This window comes from Pseudorca crassidens, chromosome 5 (genome assembly GCF_039906515.1).
Source record: "Pseudorca crassidens isolate mPseCra1 chromosome 5, mPseCra1.hap1, whole genome shotgun sequence".
Classification (NCBI taxonomy): domain Eukaryota; kingdom Metazoa; phylum Chordata; class Mammalia; order Artiodactyla; family Delphinidae; genus Pseudorca; species Pseudorca crassidens.
This window is the reverse complement of record NC_090300.1, coordinates 148,059,754-148,072,945: the sequence shown is the minus strand read 5'-3', so window position 1 is coordinate 148,072,945 and position 13,192 is coordinate 148,059,754. Positions and strand designations below refer to the sequence as shown.

The 13,192-nt window shown below is 53.5% G+C and overlaps 1 protein-coding gene across 12 annotated transcripts in view; it reads right to left on the bottom strand.

Moving 5' to 3' along the window:
* Positions 1-13,192, bottom strand: part of ADARB1 (adenosine deaminase RNA specific B1) — a 114,542-nt gene that overhangs the window by 80,371 nt on the left and 20,979 nt on the right. Inside the window, exon 1 of one of the 12 annotated variants that reach the window (XM_067739675.1) lies at positions 103-228. The exons of the other annotated variants lie outside the window; for them this stretch is intronic. The gene's annotated coding sequence lies outside the window, so the exon portion shown is untranslated. Of the gene's footprint in view, positions 1-102; positions 229-13,192 lie in introns of those variants that run through there. 12 annotated transcript variants of the gene reach the window in all.

The following is a 13,192-nucleotide window of genomic DNA, read 5'->3' as shown; positions in this document are numbered from 1 at the left end:
CCGGACAAGGCCACGGCTCTGGGCTCAGCCCCAAGACATACGTGTTACACAACAGCACTGCAGACCAACACTGGAGTTTCAGAGCGAATGAATCGTCCTCACCTTCCAGACAAAGCTGATGACTTCTGCAGGAATCCTCGGGTTTAACTGACACAAATAAAAACCGATGTCTCAACCCTTAACCACGTGAAGCTCAAAACCCCAGGCTTCGGGAGAAGGGGGATCGTGCTGCAGTCCAAGGCGCGCAGGCACAGCAAGCCAGCACGCTCGTAACAACGGGACTCAGGAAACGCACACATGGCAACGCCCACCGCCCGACCGTGAGCTCCAGCCACGGCACCGCTGCTACTCAGTTTTCACACTCGAGAACGGGCCCAGCTGTCACTCACGCTGTGACCAGCCAGAGGACGAGAGCGGACCACCTCCCCCTGAGCACCAACACATGAGATCGAATATCCAAAAACATGTATTTTCGCATTTCTGGGATGAAGAAATAGAACTCAGTTCAAAATGTTGTTTGTCACCAGATGGCCGGTCACTTTACTTTTCTCCTGAGCCTGCACAGCTGGGTAAGCGACCCGGGAGCTGGAAGAAGCAAACCTCCCAAAGATCCTGCTTTGCTGTGGCTGGATCCTCTCCCCAGCGAGCCAGCACAGGGCCTCTGTGCAGATCAGTGTGACCCGCGTGCCAGGTTAGAAACAGAGCTGGCATCGTGCCTGCTGGAAAATCTAGCTGCCCAGCCCTAGAGGCTCCAGGCTTTCGCTCCTGGATGCCCACCTCCCGGGGCTGCACAGGGAGTGAATACGACAATCCAGGCAGAGGACTCCTCAGGGTTCACGCACTGCGGACGGAGTGGGGGACGAGGATGCCCAGGTGAGGACAGAAACTACCTGTTAAGCAACCCCGATATGCTCGTAATCTACAAAAATTAAGTGATGTTGAATAGTTTTAATATTTGATTCAGTACAATCAAACCCAAAAAGAATGTTCAGCTCAAGTACTACCTCCTCCGTGAAAACCTGGCAACTGCAAAGCCCTCCCGCCGCCCAGAGGCCCCTCTGCCCCACGAGGGTGGAAGGCCTCCCCGCTCCAAGCCCCTGAGACGCATCCTGGGGTGATCTGTGGTCTCCAGGGAAAGCGTGCCACATGGATCTCCAACACCTGCCGTACCTGGTGAACCCTGCCTGCCTCCTGTTCGGTCCGTGTTTTATCTGTGTGTCATCTAACAGGCCGGAGCCTTTGAGGGCAGGAAACAAGAAAACCTCCAGGTATTCTCAGGCCCAAGCCACTGCCTAGTAAGAACGTGCTCAGTATTTTTTACTGAGTGTGGTAACCTCTGACTGATACACAGGCGATGTCTACTAACCCTGGGATTCATTAAAGAAAACTTCACACCACTAACCGTGTTAGATCACATGGTTATCCTCAATTTATAAAAGAATTCTGGTGCCTTAACAGGTGTTTAAAGGTATTTTTAACTAAATATTAATATTCATACATGTGATATGTATATATGACTAATCTTAGCAGTAAAGATTAAGCTCACAAAAGTAAAAGTCAATTGTGACTTCCAACTTGAAATCTTTGAGAAAGTTATAAAGTGGCTAAGCTAAACTGACCTTTGCACTTGTCAAGGAAGGGCTGACTGGGATATAGCTGCGTCAGTGGGAAGGAGTTGTTTCCACAGTGGCTAATATCAAAGAACTCTCAGTAGTTCAGAGGCACCTCCAGGCAGGACCCTCTGAGGTGTCACCCACGGATCACGTTTCAGACGCTCTGTTAGATAAATTCCACTGTCCCAGGCCATTTCCTGGTAGTTTTAAGAGAGGAAGTTCTCCAAGCACTTCCTTTCAGTGCCCATCAAAAGTAAACAAGAGGAGCTGAGGGCAAGGTAAACAATTAACATCCCATAAAATATTTTTAAATTTTATTTGCACGTCTTGTCCCCCCAAATAGCCCTGGGAAGCGTTCAAGCGAGGGGAGCAGATTTCCCTCTTCACGGATGTAAACTACAGAGTCCAAGGGCGTGCGGCACTCAGACACCCTGGCCTCCAGCCCCGGTGACCTGCCCACGGCCCCTCTGGCCCCCACGACTCCAGTTCACCCTTCATCCTCCGGCAACCCCCTCGGCCTTGCTCTGGGATCTGACCCCATCTGCCCAGGACGCCCAGTCCCCATGCCATCTTCCAGGAGTTACCGACCGCAGGTGTCCCCATTCTGGCAGTCACTGCCCGGTCAGCACTCTTGACGCAAGCCCCCGTCCCCGGCCGGGAGGTGAGGGGGGTCTGCAGACACCTGCCGGCTGCCCCTCGTTCCCACCGCGCCCAGAGACACGGGCCACGAGGGGGCCGTGTCTCGCTGCGCAGCTCCACACGATGACCAGGGAGAGCGGCTCCCCTCCCCGCAGGCGGCCCGGCAGCTCCCGGGCTGCCCAAAGCCTCCATGTGGCTCCTGGGCACCTGCCTCACTTACGGTAAAGTGATGACCAGCTTATGCCTTTGAAAAACTAAATAGAACAGGCAACTCCGGAAAAGACACCCAAGACAGAACTGGAAAATGATGAGCCAATTTCTACACCTTACACAGGGAAAAAAGTGTTTTTTGTTTTTTAGAGCAAAGGGGAAGGTGTGCCATGAGCGGTGTCGGAGCACTGCCCCTCTCCACCACCTCCCCGGGCACTTCCGGAGGAGTCCGACCCCGCCACACACCTAGCGGAGCGGGAAAATGTAACGAGGCGGGAACAGGAGAGAAGCCAGGCCCGGGGAGCGCGCGGGGACAGGAGAGCCGCCCGGGGCCGCGGGTCAGCACGTCCGCCGCCCTCAGAACAGCCACAGCAGTTTTACTCATAATTGCCCCCAAACGCCTGACTCTCCATCGTCAGTAGAATGGTGGTCAAACGGTGGAATGTTGTACGTGGCAACAAACTCCAACAGCACAGGGAGGCTCACGTGTAACGCTGAACAGAAGGAAAGAGACACAAAAATGCATGCTTTGATCGCATCTGTATAAAACAAGCAAGCAAGCAAGCAGACCTGCAGCCCAGAGCCGCGGCAGATGCACCCACGGGGGCCGGGGGGGGCTGCGGGTGTCAGGGCTCCGTTTCCAGCGCTCAGGGTCTTGGCCTGGGTGGAAGTCTGCTCGGTAATAACAGCCTGAGCTGCGTATCCGTGGTCTGTGCACGTTCCCGTGTGTGATGCTTCTCAACAACAGTTCAAACACAAACATTTAAAAAGTCACTGCTGATGAGGTGGAAGAGGAAGGAGGGTAAGAGCACAAAGGCTCCTGAGAGACATGAGCACCCTCATCTCACAAGAGAGTGCGGACAGCAGGGGGAGGAACTGAGGTCCCAGCAGGGCGCCATGGGTGTCCTCCGGGACAGAAATGGGGAGAGACGCTGCATGGCTTCCGTGAAGCAGGACAGGAATCTCTGTTTCCATAACACATACCACGAGATTCAACGTGTTTGTTTATTACCTTTTTTTAACAATGGTCAAAAATTTGTCACCTGTGCAAAATAAAATGAATCCTGACGGCAACTGTAAGTAGAAATATCAAAGGTGCAATAAATGCTAGCAACTCCTTCCTTGACTGTTAGAATTTCCAAAGGGATGGCTGAGTGCTCAAATAGATTAGGATGACCCCTCGAAGTGCCATAGGCGAGGACTTGAATTAAAATAGATTCTTGCCAGTGACAAGTATTTAGTTCAATTCCTGAAGAACAAATAAATAAAAGCCAAATAGTAAACAAGTCCCGCGCACTCTCGCCTCATCTGGCTCTTTGACAAAATGGTCCTCACGGGCAGCCACCCCACGTCCCTCTGTCTTGGAAACCTGCCGGACTGTGTGGAAAACACAAGCGCTACTCGGGATGCAAGTGTGCTGTTTTCCAATTTACTGAAAAAAGAATTAATAATTACTTCAAAAAGTAAACAGATCAACATTTTAAAGTTTGTTTCCTGAACGGAACATGCACACGTCACCCTGAGGTTAATTCCACCACTTTCAGAGACTCTACTGCTGAAAGTGGCTTCTCGTCAAGGAAGAAAATTATGCAGAGAAAAGAATCTCACATTTTCTTCTCAAAATCTGGAAGTGAAAAGGCCAAGTAAAAATAAATACAAAGCAAACTGACTCATTTGAGCTTCTCTTCTCCCTGCACTAGCTAATAGAGCAGAAAGCTAGAGTTTGAAAGAAAAGCGTCTTTCAACGCTTTTTGGAGAAAGGCTGAGGATATAAATACACGCTCACATCTGACTCCGGGCTGGGTCGTGAGCCTTGCGTTTCCACCGCGCAGCTCGAAGGAGAAACTCCTCACTGTGTGGCTGGCGAGCAGCTCTGGAATGATCTGCTATAGGACTCTCAAGGAAACCTCGGGAGTAAATTGACTATTTTTGCTGAAACTTAGATTGAGCCGGCTTTTCTATCCTTACAGCTGAAAGTACACTAAGAGCTACAGCAAAACGTTGGTCTGAACAGCAAACCTGGAAACAAGCAAAAGGCGCACGATTGGGTTCAAATACTGTGGCCACCTCCCCGCTCTTCAGCAGGAGGCTGGAAGCCACCAGGGATGGGAGCTTCCGACGGGCGGTGCCACACAGCCTGTGAAGGACGGCAGGCTGCCCCGCACTGCAGCGGGGAGGACGAGGGGGACGGAGGGGGCACGTGCACACCTGCCAGGCCCCTCATCCACCCAAATCACTGCTTTCTCCCCTGCAAATGCATCGTCCGGGGTCCGGGCTGGGCTCTGGCCAACAGGGGAGGGCTGAGACTGTCCGGTGCCGGGGGGGCGGGAAGGGAGCAAACGTCCAGCAGCTGTCCTCGCAGTGCCACCACGGGGTGGGCCCTGTCGCCCTCTCCCATTGCTGACCCCTGGTATGGCCTCACCGCGTGGGGCAGGGAGGCTGCTGTCCCACTGCTGGAAGCTGCCCAGGGCCAAGCTGGACCCCCAGTGAGAAGCAGGCCTCAGCCCCATGGGCGGCTGGCAGGACGGACACCGCCCCCCACGTCCCCCGTACGGAGAGGGGCGCGGCTCCCGGCCTGGAAGGGACCTTGGCCCGGGACCTTCTCTCCCCACCGCCAGCGCGCACCGGGCACAGGACTGGAAGCAGCGCCAGCGCAGCTCAGCATCATCGGACCTGCCAGACTGTCTTCCCTGTGTGAAAAGGCCATGTGTTCTCAGGTCCACAACTGGAGCACAAAATCAGTTTTAAAATCAAAACAATTCGGCCTTTAACCAAAACCCAGGAGCAGAGAAGGCAGTCCACTGTCAGCAGTGGGTGTCTGTGGTGAGACGGCGGCTGGAGGGCCGGGCCTGTGGTTCAGGACGCAAGGTTCCAGCCCAGCCCGAGACGAGGTTCTGACCTGCAGACGGGCCTCTCCTCCTCTCCGTCTGACTTCTTCAGGTCAAGTTCCTGAGACAGACCAATGCTCTCTTCACTGGCCATCTGAGAAGGCAGGCCCCCTAGGCTGACCCGGCTCGTGGACGGCGGGGGGGCTGCACCGCACAGACAGGGCACCGCCCTTCCGCTGAATCCACGCACCCATCGCGGGTGCCCCCCGCCAAGCAGGGTGTGAAATCCACAACGAGCACAGCGCCACCCCAAGGCAAAGGGCAGCAGAGCGCAGCTCCTAAGCTTCAGGACTCCCAAGTGTGGGGATGAGGGAGGACAGTGGCCTGGAGCAACCGACAGCGCCTGTGAGGGGGCCCGGGGGGGCCCAGCAGCTCGTGCACACAGCTTCCCAAACGCCCACCCTGTAACGATGAAATCTAGGGGCCGAGTTGTCACTTTCATCACAAAGTCCATTTCAAAGCCAACCGCGGGTTAGCTCAGAATCAACCACCGTGAACTTCAATGCTCTCTGTGAGCCGAAGAGGCCCCTTCACCACCACTAAGCACGAACGTTGTGACAGCTTTCAAAAGGGCTTTGGAATTTCTGCTAATCTGATGTGTGAGAAACGGTACCTCAGTGAAGCTGAAGGGCCATTTTTGCACGTGTGTGTGCGTGTGTGTGCGTGTGTGCGTGTGTCTTGTCTGTTCATGCCTTTTGCCTATTTTCCTACAGGATTTTGGCCTTTCACTTCCCACAATTTTAAAATATGAACGGCACGCCGTGTAGATTTCTCTCACAAATGACCTTTTGTCACCTGACCTTGCCGACAGTGTTGCTGTTGTTTTGGTTTTGGTCACGCATAGGCTCCTCATCGCTCTAGTATTTTAATGTCATCGGTTTCGCCATCGTTTCTTCTGTGGACCCTGAACTCTGAGCTATACTTTTAACAGCCTTTCCCACACTTAGGTTATACTGACGAATGTGTCTAACACTCGAATGGTTTCCTCTTCACGTTCAGCTCTCGGATCCACTGGTCCATGGTCTAAGGCATAAATCTAACGTTGTCTTTTACAAAATGGTGTCCCATTGTCCCCAAATCACTTTGTCAGAAGTTCATCCCGACCCAGCACTCTTACTCACACACTAGGTCTCCATCCGCACCTGGGCGTCTGGTCCACTGGTCTGTCCGTTCTGTTTGTGTCTGCCCTGCGCCATCACCACATTACCGCACTTAGAGCGGCTTTACGGGGCACGCTAATGTCCTTTCCTCAGCACTTTCTCTTCTGGGTTTTCCAGGTATTCATGCATGCTTCTTTTTCTGTCAATTTTAGAATCAACGTGTCTAGCCCAAGGGAAAAAAAAGGACTCTGGAGTTTGTATTTTTATTGGAATCCCATTAGATTTGTAAACTTACTTAGCACCGCCACCTCAGTGACACTGCGACGACCAAAGCAAGAATAAGGTACGTCCTTCCGTCTGCTCAAGGCTACTTTTGTGACTTTGAGGATCTGTGGAATGTTCTCCACTCAGGTTTCGAACATTGCTGCTGTGTATTCAGCAGAACATTGTATTCTGCTGTGGTACAGGGGCTGTCTCCTCCCCAATAACTTCTAAGTGGTTAGCTCTGTGTGTGTGAAAGGCACCGCTCACGTCCGCGCAGTAGCTCTGTGTTCCTGCTACCCGGGCAGATTCCTTTGTTATGTGACTCGCTCTCCTCACTGATCCTCTGGGCCATTCTCTCCACGTGGCGGCCTCTGCACAAACAGTGCAGGGTGAGGACCGAGCCCGCCCCAGCGCTGCAGAAGGTTCTGCTGGAAGTACCGCCCGGGTTTGCTGGGGGAGCTGCAAACAGGGACGGCTTACGTCCTCTAGGCCAAACCCCACGCCTTTGTGTCCTCTTGTTCTTTTCTCAGCCTGGCTGGTAGGAACACTGTGATTAGTAGTCACACTGCACACCCGTGTTTCCTGCAGCTTCCGCCTCCCGCCCTCCCTGTGGTCCACCGCCAGCCCCACTCCTCTGTGGGGAGCACAAGTGGAGGTGGGAGGGCCAACGAGCACCTAAAATTTATTTTCAATAAAACCTTCTTTACTTTTCTGGCTCTTATTTAAACCTTTGCTAAGACTTTTTCATAGAGAAAAACAAAACTGCCACGTGGGACAAACTGAATGATATTTGTGGACCCTGAAAAAGAGATTTTTTTAGATTTCTAAATGTTACTTTTATTAGAATTTGAAATAAACAGAAAACACATTTCCGACTCCCATTCCACGACTGCAGTATTCCAGTAGTCCTACACCTCGCCAATCCCACACTTAGCCGCGGCGTCACTCTCACGCTCGGGGGACGTGGGATCCCTTCCTCCTGCTGCTCCCCGGCTCGGGACGCCTTCCACTGGGAGCACCCGAGTCCACCGCAGACACAGTAACCCAGTCTGCAAAAGTGAAGTGGGCTGAACTTTTTTATGTTGCTGGGAAAATTCGTTTTTTATTAATTTGTTGTTCTAATCGCCAAGTCACTCATTATTAGAAAATAAGAGAAAAGGGGTCAGCAAACACGCCAAAGGTCCATGGCCTCCCGGTGCTCTCCAAGGGTTACCATGGAGACCACACTCAGGAAGCTTAATCTAGGCACCGCATCGGTCTGGTCTATGCAAGATCACGCATCAGGATGGCTGTAGAGAAATGATCGTGGAAACACTTAGAATGATGAGTTAACTGACAGACTACATGTGTACTTAATATACTAGTCTAGGCTGCAACATGAAACAGGCCCAAAACCCGCCCTGAACACAGAGAGCTTTGTTAAACCCCAGAAAAGGGCTTTAAACTCAGCAGGCATCATAGGCAAGTGGAGAAAGGGACCTATAAAAAAAAAAACCTCCCAAGGAATTTAATAAGCCTGTTTTCACAGGATACAATTGCAATTAAGACAAAGAAAGGAATTAATACTGCTGTGAAAAAGAAAAAAAAAAAAAGCAACCAGCTTTGAAAGCTTGAAACCCTATTGACAACGGCTGAAAATCTAAGAACAACTTTGTCAGCAAGTTGAGAAGTAAAGAATCTTAAAACGTGAAACGGCACGTAGCTTTCTCCTCAGGAAAGAATGGACACCAGACTGTTGACATTCCCCCGCAGCTGTTCTACAGAACAAAAGCACCAGTATCACTAGCAAAACAGACTGAAAAAGCAAAGAAGCTGATTGCAGCCACATTTCTAGACAGGGCCTACTGTGAAGAGAGAACGCACCCGACAGGTCCAGAAAGCCCGGCCAGGGCAAGGGTCTCAGCACTTCCGAGGCAGGCGAATCCCACCGTCGGTCGGTCCCACATCCTCCCGCAGGCCCCAGGGGGTCTTCACAGAGGTGGCCAGTTACTGAAATACGCCCATTTACGCAGGTTCCTGTAAAGCTGGTGCACCAGAGAGCACAGGACCCACACAACGTTCGGGCGCTTGATTCTGCACAACGTTCAAAATGCTTCCCTGTCTCCTTAGGGCTAACTCTCGGGGCTTCTCTCGTTTAGAATGTATTCACTTAACTGTCCTCTGAGAGCCTCGAGGTGACCAGCATGAGAGAGCTGGCCTTCCACCTTAGGTTATCACACTTTAAAGGGCCAAAATGAAACCGAACGTTCCTCGAAAAACACAAACGACAGTCAGAAGTTGAAAATCGAAGGCTCAATGATGCATCTGAGGCAGCAGAAAAACCACACAGGAGGCGACCCAGCGAGCTCACGGACATCGCCCGCGCCGGCACTTCACCCTGAGCTGGGAGGCGAGTTTCCTCCACTCCGCCCTGCCCGCTGGCCCTACACTTAGAATCCGTGTCCTTCATTTGGGAGGATGTCCCCCTGGGGGAAATGCAGCCTGCGTGTTAAGGTCATCAAACCCGAGACCCCTCGAGACCGGCAGTCACCCCAGAAAGCCTCGCGGGGGAGCGTGCGTGGAGGCGAAGCTCCGAGCAGAGCCCCTGGGCCGCTGTCAGGATGCTCGCCAGGGCCGCGTGTGGCACCTGCGCCCCACGGGCTTCCCGCCCGGCGAGGCACAGCCTCCTTGTCCCTCCGACACTCCTGTGCTTGCAGACCCTCACAGTGTCCCACTTGGCAAAACGGACACCTCGCCTTTGCTGGAGGCCACTGCCGGCAAGCAGGACAGGGTTTCAGCTCCCAGCTCCGGGAACCCTGTCCTCCAGCACCTCCCCCTCCTGCCCCAGCCTCCACGCTCCCGTCCTCTCCAAGCCGCAGTCAAGCGGTCCCTGCCCAGACCCCAGCTGGACCCCCACTGCCCCCACCTGTCCTCTCCTTTCTGGGGTCCTGAGGTCACTGGGTGCAGTGGGCACCTGCCCCTTCCACTGGCCCTGGTCCTTCACACCCCGAGCTGCACAGAACGACTCCAACATCCAAGCTGACGGCACATGGACGCCCCTAACTCTCACAGAAGCCACCAGCCCCACATACCTGTGTCCCATTAAATCCAACCACACGCACCCCCAGGGTGGCTTCCTCCGGGCGGATTCGCAACAGATGCCCAAGGCCATCCAAGGCCTCCCAGCACAGGAGCGGGGAGCGGGGAGCCAGTGGAAGGGGCTGGCCACAGTCCTAACTGACTAAAAGTCTCACTTTTGAAAAATGTATAAACCTGTGTGACTTAGTGAAGACACTGCCGGAGGGACGCCTGCAAGGGAAGTCCCTGGAAACCCACAGTCACTAAGACCCTGGCCTCGCCCAGGAGTCCTCGCTGGCGACCTGACCCTTCCCTGCTGAGCGCAGTTTGCACTGGCAAAACCACAAGATACTGTCCAGGGCAACAAACAAAGGTAATGAATCTACGAGAAAACCAAGCGGACCGTTGCCACGGAAGTCGGGCTGAGGGACTTTCCTGGTGGCCCAGTGGTAAAGAATCCTCCTTCCAACGCAGGGGATGCGGGTTCGAGCCCTGCTCGGGGAGCTAAGATCCCACATGCCGCGGGGCGACTAAGCTCGCAGGCCTCAACCAGAGAGAAGCCCCCGTGCCGCACCAAAGACCCAATGCAGCCAAAAAGAAAAAGAAAAAAACGCTGGGCTGATACTCAGGGCAGAAGGTGAGGACACAAAAGGAGTTTCTACAGTATTATTAGCTTTTTTAAAAAACACTTTTTAAAGACTTTATTTCTGAGAACAATTTTAAAGAAAAGCTAAGAAGACAACACAGTGATTTCCCACATACCCCCCGCATTTCCCCTATTATTAACATCTTACATTAGCATGCTGTATTTGTTACGTTTAATGAACCAATACTAATAAACCATTATTGATGAAACTAATAAGTCGTAGTTTATTCAGACTCCCTCAGTATTCCTTGGTGTCCTTCTGCTGTCCCAGGACCCCATCCAGGTCCCCACGTGACGTGTAGTCATCATGTCCCCTCAGAGCTCCTCTGGGCTGTGACAGTCTCTCAGACCTCTTGCCTTTAATGACCTTGACAGTTTTGAGGACCAGTCAGGCATTTTTCAGGATGTCCCTCAGTGAAGACCACAGAGGGGAAGGGCCCGTCTCATCACGTCCCCTCCGGGGTGCGTGCTGTCACGTAACCTGCACCGTGGACGCTGACCTTGGTCACCTGGCGCAGGTGTGTCTGTCAGGTCTCTCCGCTGTGCAGCTGCTCCCCCCTTCCCCACTGTCCTCTGGAAGGAGGTCGCCGTGCACACCCCGCACCCGAGGTGGGGGGACGCTCCCCTCGCCTCCCCGAGGACGGAGTGTCTGCAGAACCACGTGGATTCTCCCGCAGAGCAGATTCCCTCTTCCCCCGTTTCCTTATCAATCACTCATTTACGTCCCTTTGGACCCGTGGGTATTTATCTTATACTTCGGGCCATGATCCAATACGACTTTGTTCTGTTGCTGAACCGGCTCCAGCTCTGGCCCCTGGGAGCTCCCTCAGTTGGCTCCGCTGTCCCCCTGCTACACCCATCCATGGGGGCTGGTATTTTTTTGCACTTCCATACTTCCTGGCACTATCAGGGGCTCCAGGATCATGTTGGGTATTTCCTGCACAGTCTTAGAAAGGAACCCTCACTATTTTTTTATATGCTCGTTTATGGAGCATGCAGTTACACATTAAAAAGTGCCCTTGTGAGGCTTCCCTGGTGGCGCAGTGGTTGAGAGTCCGCCTGCCAATGCAGGGGACGCGGGTTCGTGGCCCGGTCCGGGAAGATCCCACATGCCGTAGAGCGGCTGGGCCTGTGAGCCATGGCCATTGAGCCTGCACGTCTGGAGCATGTGCTCCGCAACGGGAGAGGCCACACAGTGAGAGGCCCGCATGCCGCAAAAAAAAAAAAAAAAATACACTTTTGGCAGACAGCTAGCTGAGCCTACCTTGAATCCATCTTCCTCCTTCTGGTAACAGCACCCCAACTCTGTTCTGGGGGAATGGCTTTCTCCCACTGGACACTGACTGGGTGGTCCTGTGGCAAGGGCTGCCTGCAGGGAGCGAGATGGGGGAGGAAGCCTAAACTTTCCACTTTAAACTGCCTGCATAATTATTTCCAAGGATGTGTATTATTTCCACAATTTTTAAAAATGTAAAAAAATTTAAACCCTTGTGTTGTCAACAAGTGGAGACCAAATCTAAGTAAGAAGAAGCATACTGACGATTCTGATTTAAACTAAAAATAAACACAAAGCATGCTTGCTGTGGAGTGGACCGAGTCTGGCAACGGACATCCCACTGTGTCTGCTCAGTTTCTCTTACACAACTTTACGTTGCTCTGTTCCCATTGAACCATCGGCAGAGACGCTGGTCTGCTAACTTGACGAGCATCCAAACATCCAAACGTCTCTGTGGAGCGCGCGGCATTCGGAAGGTTTCACGACAGCTGTGCTTGGGGAGAGAAGGTTCACAGCTGGAAAGATGGTGGGGCTCACCGGCACTCCCCAGAGCGAAAGGATCCCTGATTTACTTGAGAAATGAGTTACCCCTTAAACTCCAGGGCAGGAAGTAAATGTTATACATTAGCAAAACCAAAGCATTAGCCAAAGAATGTTCTAGTTATATCACAGGCATACTTAAGAAAAAGTATCATCTCAAGGTTTCTAAAACTAAAGCTCTGTATACGTTAGGACGTAAGGTTTCCGGTACCCCCTAAAAATATCTGAACCGGGGTTTCTGAGGAACTGGGCGGGGGCGGTGCGGGTGGGAGGGGGCCTGGCGCGGGCGGCTTGCTGAGCCCCTGACCCAGGGCCGGGCGCGCGGCCGCCGCGGGGCGGGCCGTTAACAGCAGGCAGCGCGAGTTCGCCAGGTGAAGCGGCCTAGACCTCGCCCGACAGGACCCCCAAAAAGTCTCAGCCGAGCAGACTCACCCAGCGCCGCCCGCGCCAGTGCTGCTACTGCTGGTGGCCCTGCTCCTGCCCGCGCAGACCTGCACGGAGCCCACGGACAGTGCAACCACCCCGACCCCGGAGGGCAACACCTCGGAGAGCCGGGCCCTGCCCGGCATCAAGCTCAAAGCCCGCGGCCCGAGCCCTGCGCCCGGCCCGCTCACCCTGCTGGCCCCGCTGGGCCCACTCGCTCTGCGGCTGGTCCTCAGGTAGGGGCACCACGTCAGGGCCTGCCCAGCGTGGACACAGCGCCCGCGCCTCGCCGGCCTCCACGCCTCGACCTCACGGACAGAAACGGACTCATAAAGCAGAACGCCACGGTGTGCAGCACATGGACGCCATGGTCACACCTCCCTCCACTCCAGGAACAGACTGAGAGGGGATGGGACAATCCCAGCAAACTGAAGATGTGGCTCAGGAAATCTGCGCACCTGGGAATCAAAAGATACTTTACCTTCACTTTGGTTCATTAAATTATAAAGTCAAAAAACAACTGGGTGGTGTGCAAA